Source organism: Aegilops tauschii, chromosome 3 (assembly GCF_002575655.3).
Source record: "Aegilops tauschii subsp. strangulata cultivar AL8/78 chromosome 3, Aet v6.0, whole genome shotgun sequence".
In the NCBI taxonomy this organism is placed as follows: domain Eukaryota; kingdom Viridiplantae; phylum Streptophyta; class Magnoliopsida; order Poales; family Poaceae; genus Aegilops; species Aegilops tauschii.
Genome location: NC_053037.3, coordinates 4,001,936 through 4,014,098, shown reverse-complemented (window position 1 = coordinate 4,014,098; position 12,163 = coordinate 4,001,936).

The window sequence follows — 12,163 nt, the reverse complement described above, 5'->3', positions numbered from 1 at the left end:
TCTGGATTGATTACCTTCTGAGAGATTGCATTGAGGAATGCACATAGCTTCACAATGGCTACTCGAACATTTTCCGGTAGGAGCCCCCTCAAAGCAATCGGAAGCAATTGCGTCATAATCACGTGGCAGTCGTGAGACTTCAGGTTTTGGAACTTTTTCTCCGCCATGTTTATTATTCCCTTTATATTCGACGAGAAGCCAGACGGAACCTTCATACTGCTCAGGCATTCAAAAAAAATGACCTTCTCTTCTTTGGTAAGAGCGTAGCTGGCACGACCTTGAAACCATTCCGGATGCCGGTCATCTAGGTCTTTCAAAAGTTGCTGGTCCTGCCGTGCTTCCTTTGTATCATTTGTCTTCCCATACACGCCCAAGAAGCTTAGCAGGTTCACGCAAATATTCTTCGTAACATGCATCACGTCGATTGCAGAGCGGACATCTAGGACTTTCCAACATTCTAGCTCCCAAAATATAGATTTCTTCTTCCACATGGGTGCGTGCCCGTCAACTCCCCGCGGAACTGATTGTCCGCCAGGACCCTTTCCAAAGATGACTTTCAAATCCTTGACCATATCAAATATCTCAGCACCAGTACGTTCCGCAGGCTTCGGCCGGTGATCTGCCTTGCCGTTGAAATGCTTGCCTTTCTTTCTTACGTTATGATTTCGGGGAAGAAATCGACGATGACCCAGGTACACGTTACTTCTTACAATTAACCAAACGTACACTTTCAGTCTCATGTAAGCAGTGCGTGCATGCATTGTATCCCTTATTTGTCTGTCCCGAAAGGTTACTGAGAGCAGGCCAATCGTTGATGGTTACAAAAAGCAACGCTCGTAGGTCAAATTCCTCTCCTTTGTGCTCATCCCAGACACGTACACCAGGTCTGGCCCACAACTGTAAAAGTTCATCAACTAATGGCCTTAGGTACACATCGATGTCGTTCCCGGGTTGCTTTGGACCTTGGATGAGCACTGGCATCATAATGAACTTCCGCTTCATGCACAACCAAGGAGGAAGGTTGTAGATGCATAGAGTCACGGGCCAGGTGCTATGGTTGGAGCTCTGCTCGCCAAAAGGATTCATGCCATTAGTACTTAGACCAAATCTTATGTTCCTTGCGTCAGCTGCAAAATCTTTGAACACTCTGTCGATCTTTCTCCATTGCGTTCCATCAGCAGGGTGTCTCAACTCCCCGTCGGACTTACGGTCCTCTTTGTGCCATCGCAACGACTTGGCATGCTTTTTGTTCATGAACAGACGTTTCAACCGTGGTATTATAGGAGCATACCACATCACCTTGGCGGGAACCCTCTTCCTGGGTTTCTCGCCCTCAACATCGTCACCAGGGTCATCGCCTCTGATCTTATAACGCAATGCAGTGCATACAGGGCATTCATTCAAATTCTCGTATTCACCGCGGTAGAGGATGCAGTCGTTAATGCATGCATGTATCTTCAGAACCTCTAAACCTAGAGGGCAGACAACCTTCTTTGCTTCGTACGTACTGGCGGGCAACTCGTTATTCTTCGGAAACATATTCTTCAACATTTTCAGCAAATTTTCAAATGATGAGTCACCTACACCTTCTTGTGCCTTCCATTTTAGCAAATCCAGTGTGCAGCCCAGCTTTTTCAGACTATTATCGCATCCTGGATACAACGACTTTTTGTGATCCTCTAACATGCGATCCAAATTCTCCCTATCCTTGTCAGTTTCGCAGCGTCTCCGTGCATCAGCAATGGTCCGACCAAGATCATCAGCGGGCTCATCATGTGCCTCTTCTTCACCTTCACCTAACCCTTCCCCACCTTCAGCATCATCCTCCATGAAAGTATCACCGAAATGATCATGATAGTTGTCATCGATATCATCCCCTTCTTCATCTTCTTCCATTCTAACCCCTCTTTCTCCATGCTTGGTCCAACAATTATAGCTTGGCATGAAACCGTGCCGAAGCAGGTGCATGTGAACGTCTCTTGAGGAGGAGTAACCCTTCTGATTCTTACAGACAGCACATGGACAGATAATAAAACCTTGCTGCTTGTTCGCATTTGCCACTACGAGGAAATCTTTCAAACCCGTAGTGAACTCGCCGGAGAGTCGGGGACCGTACATCCATTGCCGATTCATCTGCATTATTATTATATAAAGTTATAATTAACCATCATGCATTTGTTAAACTAACTAGCTAGAAATAATACAAATTAAACAATGAACTACACACATGCATATTTTATCAATGACACATGAAAGGTTCAAGTTGCTAACCGCGATCGCGGAGGAAAAATAAATGAGAAAGCTCAAGTGTGGCTCGGACACTTCATATCATGTTTGTTTCAGGCTCTCGGGCATTTCATCGAACACCTTGTGTGCATAGGAGGAACCAAAAGCAAACCCACCACCCCCTTCTGAAAATTGTGAAGTGAGCTGAGTGAAGTGAAGTGAGCTGAGTCCTATATATATAGGGATGGGCCTTTAGTCCCGGTTGGCCTGGCCAACCGCGACTAAAGGCCTTCGGGGACCTTTAGTCCCGGTTGGCCAGGCCAACCGGGACTAAAGCCCCTCCCGTCCGCCAGCTGGATGGGCCTTTAGTCCCGGTTGGCCTGGCCAACCGCGACTAAAGGCCTTCGGGGCCCTTTAGTCCCGGTTGGCCAGGCCAACCAGGACTAAAGCCCCTCCCGTCCGCCAGCTGTCGACCGAGCGCGCTGGGCCCAGATAGTTGGTCGCGGGTCTCCTACTGAACCGCGACTAAAGGCCCCTTTTGTCGCGGTTCGATTGTTTTGGGGACTAATGGGGGCGTATGGAAGCCTCTTTTTCTACTAGCGCAACGGGCACCCAAGGAGAGATACAGACGCACACACCACAACTGAAGGAAGATACAAAGCCACCCAAACTGGCGGGACAAAGAGGAGGACAAGGCAGGAGCTGGGCACGAACAACACCAGCAACAACGCACTTAGCACGGCCACTAATCATGGAGAGGAGGCGGCACCGAGGAAGCCTTGAGAGCAGCGGCAGCCCGCTGCCCCGCGACAGAAGCAGAGGACAGCGGCTGCACCACCGCGTCGAGGACACGGTCGCGGGCAGCCTTGGCCTGAAGACGGGGCCAGCACCCGATCAGCGCGTCCTTGAGAGCACGGCGTTTAACCGCCTTGTCCGCAATCGGAACGAACGCGGCAGTATCCGCACGGGCCAAGCGCGCGCTGCGGCGCCCCACCCCGCCGATATCAGCGGTCTCCTGGACAGCGGGAGGAGCAGGCGTGGGGGCATCCAAACGGGGGGACCCACCCCCATGCATGGCCATGCAGGGCACGTCGTCGGCCAGGTCCACGATGCGCACCGAAGAGCAAGAGGCGGGCGAGCCCGACAGGGGCACCGTCCAGGCCCCGTCCCCACCCGCACCATCCGGAACCCTAGGCGAGCGACGGAGCCGGGCAGAGGGGGGGCGCCAAGGACCCGAAGGACGGAGTCGAGGGCAACGTTGCCTCCCCCGCCGCTGAAGAATCTGCCGACCGGGCGGAAGGCGGGAATAGCCGCATCGCCGTGGCGGCGCGCCCCATCAGGCCTGTTGTGGGCGAAGGGGGGGCGGAGGGAAGCGGAAGTACGGCACGTACTCGCCGTTGTCATCGAAGGAGCGCGACATAGGCCAGACCGCGGCCGGCTCGATGGAGATGGCACGCGTCGCCAACGGCCCGCCCCACGGCCAGACGTCGCACGGGATGTCCCTCGTACGTTCCAGGAGCACGACCACCCGAATCGTGGCGAGCTCGTGGCCGGAGAGGGCGCGCGGGTCGACCTCCAGGACGCGACCAAAGCCGGAGAAGGCGGCGGGGATGCAGGTCGGCGTCACAAACTCAGCGGGGAAGCCCGTGGGCGCCAGGAGGGCGCACTGACGAGCGCGTTGCGGCACTCGCCCGTACAGCTCTTCGCGGTGGAGGTCGATGTGCGCGCCCTGGTAGGGCAGGGGCTGGCTAGCGATGGCTTCCTCCCGGTCTGCCCAGGACGCGAAGCGGAGGTAGCAGACGCCGACCGACGAGGGCACCATGTCGAAGGAGAGGTGCCCTAGGTCTCGAAGCATGGCAGCCTGGACCCGCGGCCGTCGCATTGATGAATGCGTTAGGCGGTTCAATGGAGACCACAGCGAGGCGGAGCGCGGCCTCGATGTCGCCGGCAGGCATGAAGACGTCCATGGCGTCCGGGCACTGCGACTCGGCCGCGGCAGACCCCCCCGCTGCCCGAGGAGACCTCGAAACCGGAGGAGGAGGAGAGGCGCGACGACGGTGGGCCTCGAGGCTGGAGCAGCTCCGGTGGCGGCGCAGGGGCCGCCAAGGCGACCACCACCGGTTGCGGGTGTCCCAGCTCAGCTTCCGTGGACGGAGGAGACAGCGGAGGCGAACGCACCACCCCATCCAACGAGATATCCCGTGGGGAGGGCGAGGGGGACCGAGCCTGCGAACTGGATTCTCCCACGTCAAGACGCCTCGAAGCGAGGGTGGGCAGAGAGGAGGGACGTCGGGCCGCCGAAGGGTAGGGGGTTTGGCAGCGGGGAGGGGGCGGCGGCGGAGGCGGCGGGGTGGGGGGGGGGGGGGGGGGGGGGGGGGTGGAGCGTGGAGGAAACATGGCAGGGCGCGGGGGAGCCATGGGACAGGATCTAGACCGAGCTCGGTGGCCGGAGCGACGGCAACGGCGGCAGCGCACCGGATCCCGGCAGTCCTTCACATAGTGGAGCGAGGAGAGACAACGGAAGCAACCACGAAGGGAGAGAGGAGGAGAAGGGCGCGGTTTGGGGCGGGGGGGCAGCTGGGGATAATAACGCAGAGCGATACGGGCTCTCACAGCCATCCCGGGGAGCGTAGCGATTGGGGGAGGCAGGGGGTTCAATCCCACCACGAGCCCGCACATTAAAAGCCCTGTCGCTGTCCGGGGCAGACGACGCGGCGCGGGACAGTTTGAAATCTTCCTGGGCAGCGGCAGCCGGTTAACCCGCTCCCTCACCCGCGGCAGCAGTAACTACCGCCAGCGACCCCGCGCCAGGGCCAGGCAAATCGCTGGGCGAAACGTGGCTAGCGAGGGGACAGGGCAGGATGCCAGGGAGGAGAGACCTAGGAGGAGGCGGCGCCCTATGGACGAAAGGCTATGCCCACACCCATGCGCATTCACCCGCGCCTTGAAGGCGGCAGGTGGGGGAGCGGCCACACGGGCCCCGAGAGCCAGCTCAGCCGCAGCATGCGCCTCGCCACCGACAGAAACAGCCGGAGCTGCACCGCCGCCGAAGCCCCAACTCCGGTCTCGACCATGAGCCGGGCCACAGCCTCGCAAGCAACCTGGACAGAGAAGACCAGGGGCTCGACACTCACGGTGACAAGGCGGGCAGGGCGCGCACAGAAGAAGATGGATACGAGAGTGGAAACGGAGACGGCAGAGAGATGGGTGGCCATCACCGGGACCGTGATCCACACCGTCCCGGGGCTGAGAGACGAGCTATGCCGATGGGGGAAGAGAACACTTAACCGAAGGGTGGAGAAGACGCGATCCTGGAAGGCTTTACCTGGTCGAGGCACGACGCGGAAGACTCTCCCTGCTTCACTGACCTTCTTGCGGCCGCCGGAGCCATCAGGGCGACGGCCAAGGGACGGAGCGGACGGCGAGGGTTGGCAGGGTAGGCGGTGGGAGGACGCCGGCGAGATCGCCTGGCTCATCGCCAGAGCTATCGCCCGACATCCCCTCTCCTTTTTACCAGCTCTCGAATGTCCAGCCTGAAGTTATTAAAGTTAGAATAAAAAGTTACGGGTTTAAAAAATTGACCCCCCCCCCCCCCCCCCACCTCCAAAATAAAACTGCATTCACGTGGATCTTGCTGAGAAACCGTGGGGTGGGAGGGTACGCGGAAACGCGGGGGGCCAGGTGCTTTTCCTCTTCAGAAATTACAAGTACATGATGTCAGGCACGTGCACAAGGTAAATCGAATGTTTTCGGTGACACTTCTAGTGACATGAGAATGGCAAATTAGTTGACACACACGATAATTTTCTGTCAAGAAATAAACTGAAGCACGAGTTGCCATACTTGCTAACTAAAGTTTTTCATCTTCGCGACAGTAAAGTTTCCATTGAAAACGTTTGATTTTCCCTGTGCACGTACCTTCATATCTTGTGTTGTTCCCTGGTTGTGCCTGGTTGGTGGGCCGAGACATCGTGAAGTGAGCCCATGGCACATGTGGATCGAAAAAGCTAGTTCCCTGGAAAATGCGTAAAACATACGATCAAAGGACACATGCCTGGAAATAAATCTTGATGACCTCAAAGATGGTCAGTCATGGTTGTTGGTTTAGAAGACTGGTGTTAGCGGGTTCATGGTAACCGACGTGTGAGTGTGAGATTTGTTGGGTTTAGTTTCACATTGATTTTCGATGGAGGCTGAGCATGACTTCTATCAGGCTAGTAATTTGGAGAGGAGTGGGCCTAAGGCATCTCGTAAGTTGTGTTGCTCTTCGATTGGGTTAAGTTGGTGGGCTAAGACGCCCGTGAAGTCAGCCCATGACACAAGTGGGTCTAAACCAATGAAAAAAATAGCGTGCTACAGCAAAATAGCGCCGACCTCAAAATATGCTATTAGCGTGCTATATCGTGCTATAGCGTGCTATTAGCGAGACGTTGTACACTGATATATTTAGCGAGACAATTCTCAAGATGCTATAGCATGCTATTAGCGAGGTTATAGCGTGCTATTTTTTTCAGTGGTCTAAACACGCTTGTTAGTGGATCGAGGATTGTGTAACACTAAGCATAGAAGCAACATATACCAATGCACACAAGAAAACTGTAAATGCATATCGAAGATATTTTGACTCATATGGTGTAGTAGATACTATATCCTTTGCCATTTGTTAAACAACTAGAAATAATTGTCTCATTTTTTTCAAGTCTTGTGCTAAATAACATTTTACTCATGTGACATACTATTGTTCTTTCTTTTTTGGCTTAGTAATGTCATATTATCTTTTGTTCCCTTCATTTCAAAATAATTTTAGTTCTAGAATTTCCCTATGTCAAATTTTGTTAATCACTTTCTTTTTCAGAAACACACTAGTCACCGACCGAGTTTGTATAAAGATATTTCAGCAGTTACAAAACCAGTTTTGCTTCATTGGATTAGATATTGTAGATCTTTGTGGATTGTTCTACTTGTCGAACTTAGAAAATTTCGGCTTAGAAAAATCCTGGAACTTTAGTAACTCTAGTTTGGCAGAAAGCGAAACGTGTGGCAAGGCAAATCTATTGGACAAAATTTTGATTTGCAAACTGTGTGTTATACCGGGGCACACACTTCAGCAGAAAGACACAGGTGCGTCAAAGTTGTCAGAATTACCACTCAAGTCTTAGAATCTTACGACCTTGCGATCCAAACTAGCCCCTCCAATTCTAAGATCTTGCTCAAAGAATCTAAGTTTCTACGATCCTAGTAGTTATGATTCTACGATTCACGGTCCACCCAATGGAGCTCCCATCCAATTCAGAATCTGGATTCTGACAACTTTGATGTGCGTGATAACGCACACGAGTCAGCTTGTCGTATCATTTTGGTACATGCTTCAAAATGTTCTAATATTTTAAAGTGTAATTCAAGAATACTCTCACATTTTATTTTTATTAGTTTTAGTTGTTTATGTAGCACCTAGTAATTCATTTATTTAACAAAATTACCTCAACAATCATGCGGTGTATCGTCTAGTTAGTTTTGTTTTTCGCACGTTCAGCAGGGAAACGTACTGTTAATCCATATCAATGAAATTGTACACACGTGACTTACCTCTGTATCGAAAGAGGACCCGGCCGTTAACATATACACATATATACGTACTGTTACATACTAATCAGATCTTCATTAATTGAGATGATAGGATCATCTGAACGATAGCATTTTCAAGACCTATTGTCAGCGCACTATGACATAATTCTGAACCAGACGCAGGCGAAATGAAACGAAATCCAGTACCCTTAGCAGTAATATCCAGGGTCTTCCGGTGCTAGCAAGTAATAACAGGTCGAGTGTGGTTTTTTGTAGCTCGAGCTTCACGGTACCTTTATCATGGCCGTTGAGACTATGCTCAGCTGCATCGGGATATATGCAGAGATTCGTACTGTCGCCTGTTGAGTCCCAAACCATTTACAGGAGCGGCGCGCTTATCCTGTCTTTTGACCGTGACCGAGGCATGCAACAAGGCCTAGGTGACAAGCAAGTCATTGTTCATATAGCTTTTCTCTCTCACACACACTGTTTCTATCTCTCCTCACGCTTCTCTTTCTCTTTCTCTTTCATTGGCTCTCTTTTGTAAATTCAGAGCTAGCGGGCAGCAGTCTCCCGGGTCTTCCGGTGCGACGCGAATGCCTTAGGCCTTTCCGTTGATGACGGCGGCGGTGGAGCGACCGGCGCCTGCCCCGGCCGCCTTGGCGACAGGAACTGCGGCGACGGAGGACGAACCGGCGCACGGCTTCCCCCTCGAGCAACTAGACACATCATCAACCACCATTCCGTGAGTGTGCACACAACCAATACAATACAGGAGAATTAAGATGAACATGTATGAAGCCGGACGCACGTACCTTGTGCCGCCGTGGAGCATGCCAAGGCACAGCAAATCAGAGCCAGGAGGGCGATGCTGCGGGCGAGGGAAGAAGATGAAGGGGCCATGATGAATGCCCTGTCCCTAGATTCCGCTCTCTTTTGTAGCGACGGTAGGAGAGTACTATCATTGGTAGGCAAGTTCGCTTCTTGGTCTAAGCACACACGCTGTAGTACGACAGTCAAAGTCATCCCGAGTGGTGTCTGTCGACTCCGTACGTGTGTCCACGTTCAACATGCATTGCATGTTAACGTTTTCTGATTTGCTTTCCCAAGAGACCGGTCAAAGTCTTCTGATTTGTTTTTGTTGAATAACGTAATTGTATTAGGAAATATAGGTTACACTAGGAAATATTCTAGCTTACCTTATACTCCAAATAGATTATGTACTCCTATATATATGCCCACGAGGCTCAAGCAATACAACGAATTATTCCATCATAAGCCCTCTCTCCCTTCTAACATGATATCTATCGCAAGTCGATCCTAAATCCTAGCCGCCGCCGCTTCCGCACCCGCGCGCCGCCCTCGGGGCGGTCGGCCTCCATGACCGCAACCGGGGGCCGCGCCGCCCGTACCTAGGGTTCGTCCGCCGGTCGTGTTGACCGGCTGCCCTAGAGAGTCTTTTCCCCGAGCCTTGCTCCGGGGTTTTCTCTCTTCCGCCGGTCATCTTGATCGCGCGATTTCTTTTTGGTTTTCCGATCTATTCTTGACCGGTTTGCGTCGCCCACTGCCGCCGTCGACCCCGAGCGCCTCTACTCCGACCCCGGCGCGACCAGCCAGCTTCTCCTCCGACCCGGCGGCCACGCGCGCCATGGCGGCCCGTCAGGGCCAGCCGCCGTCCGCGCGTCGGTCCGCCCGTCGCCCTGCGCCGGCCATCACCGCCCTGCTCCGATGGGGACACCTGCATCGCCCCGACCCGGCGTCCTCGCGCCATGCGACGGCCAATCATAGCCGTCGCTTGCGCACCGGCCCGCCCATCGATCCACATCACCCGCCTCTGCTGCGTCTGCACGGCGGCCGACGGTCTACATCGCCGGCCTCTTCCTCGGCTGCGTCGGCACGGCTGCGTCAGGCTCGTCAGCTGCCTCAACTCGGGCGCCGCTGCTCCGTTGGTCGCTCGGTCCTCGCTGCCCGGGCGCCGACGTTCCTTTGGCAGCCCGGGTGCCGGTGCTGACAAGCTCGTCCGCACGACGTCCCATGCTGTCCGTCGTCGCCGGCTTCATCTCAGACTCCGCCGCCACCACGCCTTCACCGAGCGGCGTCCCCGACCTCGCGCGCGGTCGGCTTGATCACCCGCTCGCCGCCGCAATCCGCCTCATCTACGCCGCGCGACCGACCTGGCCCATCGGTTACGCGCGCCTACGCAGGTCCCGTGAAGATCGTCCCCGAGTTCAGCGCACCTCTCCACCGATCTAGCATCGGGCTGCCGCTGCGTCGCCCCGTCGGGCCGCAGCGCCGCCCCCCCCCCCCCCCCCCCGTGGTTCTCCTCGCGGCTGCATCAACTCGTGTGTCGCCGCTGCGTCGCCCCTTCGGGCCGTAGTGTCGCGATACGCGGTCCCCGCCGCCGCCCCGAGGCCATCCCCGCGGTTGCACCGACTCGCGAACCGCCGTTGTGTCGCCCCCTCGGGTCGCAGCGTCGCGGCCCGCGGTCCCCGCCGCCGCCCAGAGGTCTTCCTGTCGTCGCCCCGACCCGCCTGCCGCCGCTGTGTCACCCCTTCGGGCCGTAGCGCCGCGGCCCGCGGTCCGCTCCGCCGTCACCGCGCGTCAACCTCCAGTGGTATGCGTTGCGCCGTCTTCCTTGGCGCGGGAACGCCACCTTCCGCGCCGGTCTTCGTCATGCTGTCAGGGTTCTTCGCCTACTTCGAGCACCGCCGCCGCACTCCTAACCCACCGCCGCCGCCGTCAGGCCGCCGCTGCCGCTCTTCTCTGGTCGTCGCTGCCGCTACCTTCGTAGCCGCCGCCGCCCGTCATCCCCTTCGTCTTCGTCCAAGCACCAGCCCGTCGCCAGCGTCGCCGTCATTTACCCCGACCACTTCGTTTACTCCGACCACCGTTGGTGACATCGGCCCCGCGCCGATGGATGCCGCAATCGTCGTTGAGTTCTTCTCTGCTGGCCCCTCAGACTTCTCCGACATGGCGTACAGCTCGTGCAGGTCCCTCGTCTATGCATGCCCGGTGCTGGCAACACCGAAGCGTGCCTTCGTCCACGACGTGTCCCCGGGCCAGGCAAGCCTGGTGCGGCGCTTCGTCAACTTCGTCTTCGTCCGTTTACGCATGCCCGGTGCTGGCAACACCGGTGCGTGCCTTCGTCTACGATATGTCCCCCGGCTTGCCAACCCCGGCGCGACGCGTCATGAACAATGTCTTCTCCCCGGCGCACCACTACTTCGACACCATTGCGCCCATGCTAACTCGGCGCCCCCTTGCGCCCGCGGCTCCACGACGACTTCCTCGACACCGGCTACCCCGACTCGACATCGACCATGGCATTCTTCGCACGGCTACCTCGACCACGGCTCCACCACCCACGCTCTCGGCTACATCGACAAACGGCATAAAGGGCTACCGCATGCTTGAGCAACCTCGTTGGTTTCCACTCCAGCCACGACTCCACGATGCGTCGACCGTTACGACTGTGGGAGGGTGTCCGTCGGCTTGCCTTCGGATTCTTCTCCAGTCTCACCGTCTGCGTCGCTATCGTTGTGACTGCGGGGGGATATTGAGTAACGTGATTGTATTAGGAAACATAGGTTAAACTAGGAAATATTCTGGCTTGCCTTGTACTCCAAGTAGATCATGTACTCCTATATATATGCCCACGAGGCTCAAGCAATACAACAAATTATTCCATCATAAGCCCTCTCTCCCTTCTAACAGTTTTTTAAGTGCGTGGCCATCAAATTAAAGGAATATAGGTGAAAACATCACACAACAACACACATTTGATGATTCGAAACTGGCATCCTTGAAGAGAGTTTCTCTTATATGAATATAAGAAACAGACTTGTCAGGAGACGCCGTCTTGGGAGGCTTGGGTGTTGGGGGGAGAGTTGTTGTGGCTGATGGGCTCCGCATGTGAGCTCCAGCAGCGGCAACGGTGTCGATGTTGGCAAGAGGAGCGGCGTTCTATATACCGCGTTGACGACAATGGATCTTTGCGGCATGATGCAGCTGAGTCCCGGTGACAGATGCGTCTGGATGGACGAGCGTAGAGCGGTGGCGCCGTTGGACACCGTGGTGGCTTCTACGGATGGCGGGACTCACAAGGATGATGCGGTTCTCATTCCTGAAGATGGGTTAGTGGTTCGATGATGGTGGCGCCTTCTAAAACGTGTGCATGCGGTGTACGCTTTAGGTTTGCTGCTCTCATTGTAGGTTCCGATACGTTGTACGGATGGATCAGAGACGACAACGGCTGTAGATATGGAGTGAGAGCACTCCTCATTATCAAGGTTGTACATTTGAGTAGTGGCTTCATGTGACTTGATGTATGTTCTTATGAGACATTTGTTGAAAAATGAATAAAGATGGTTGT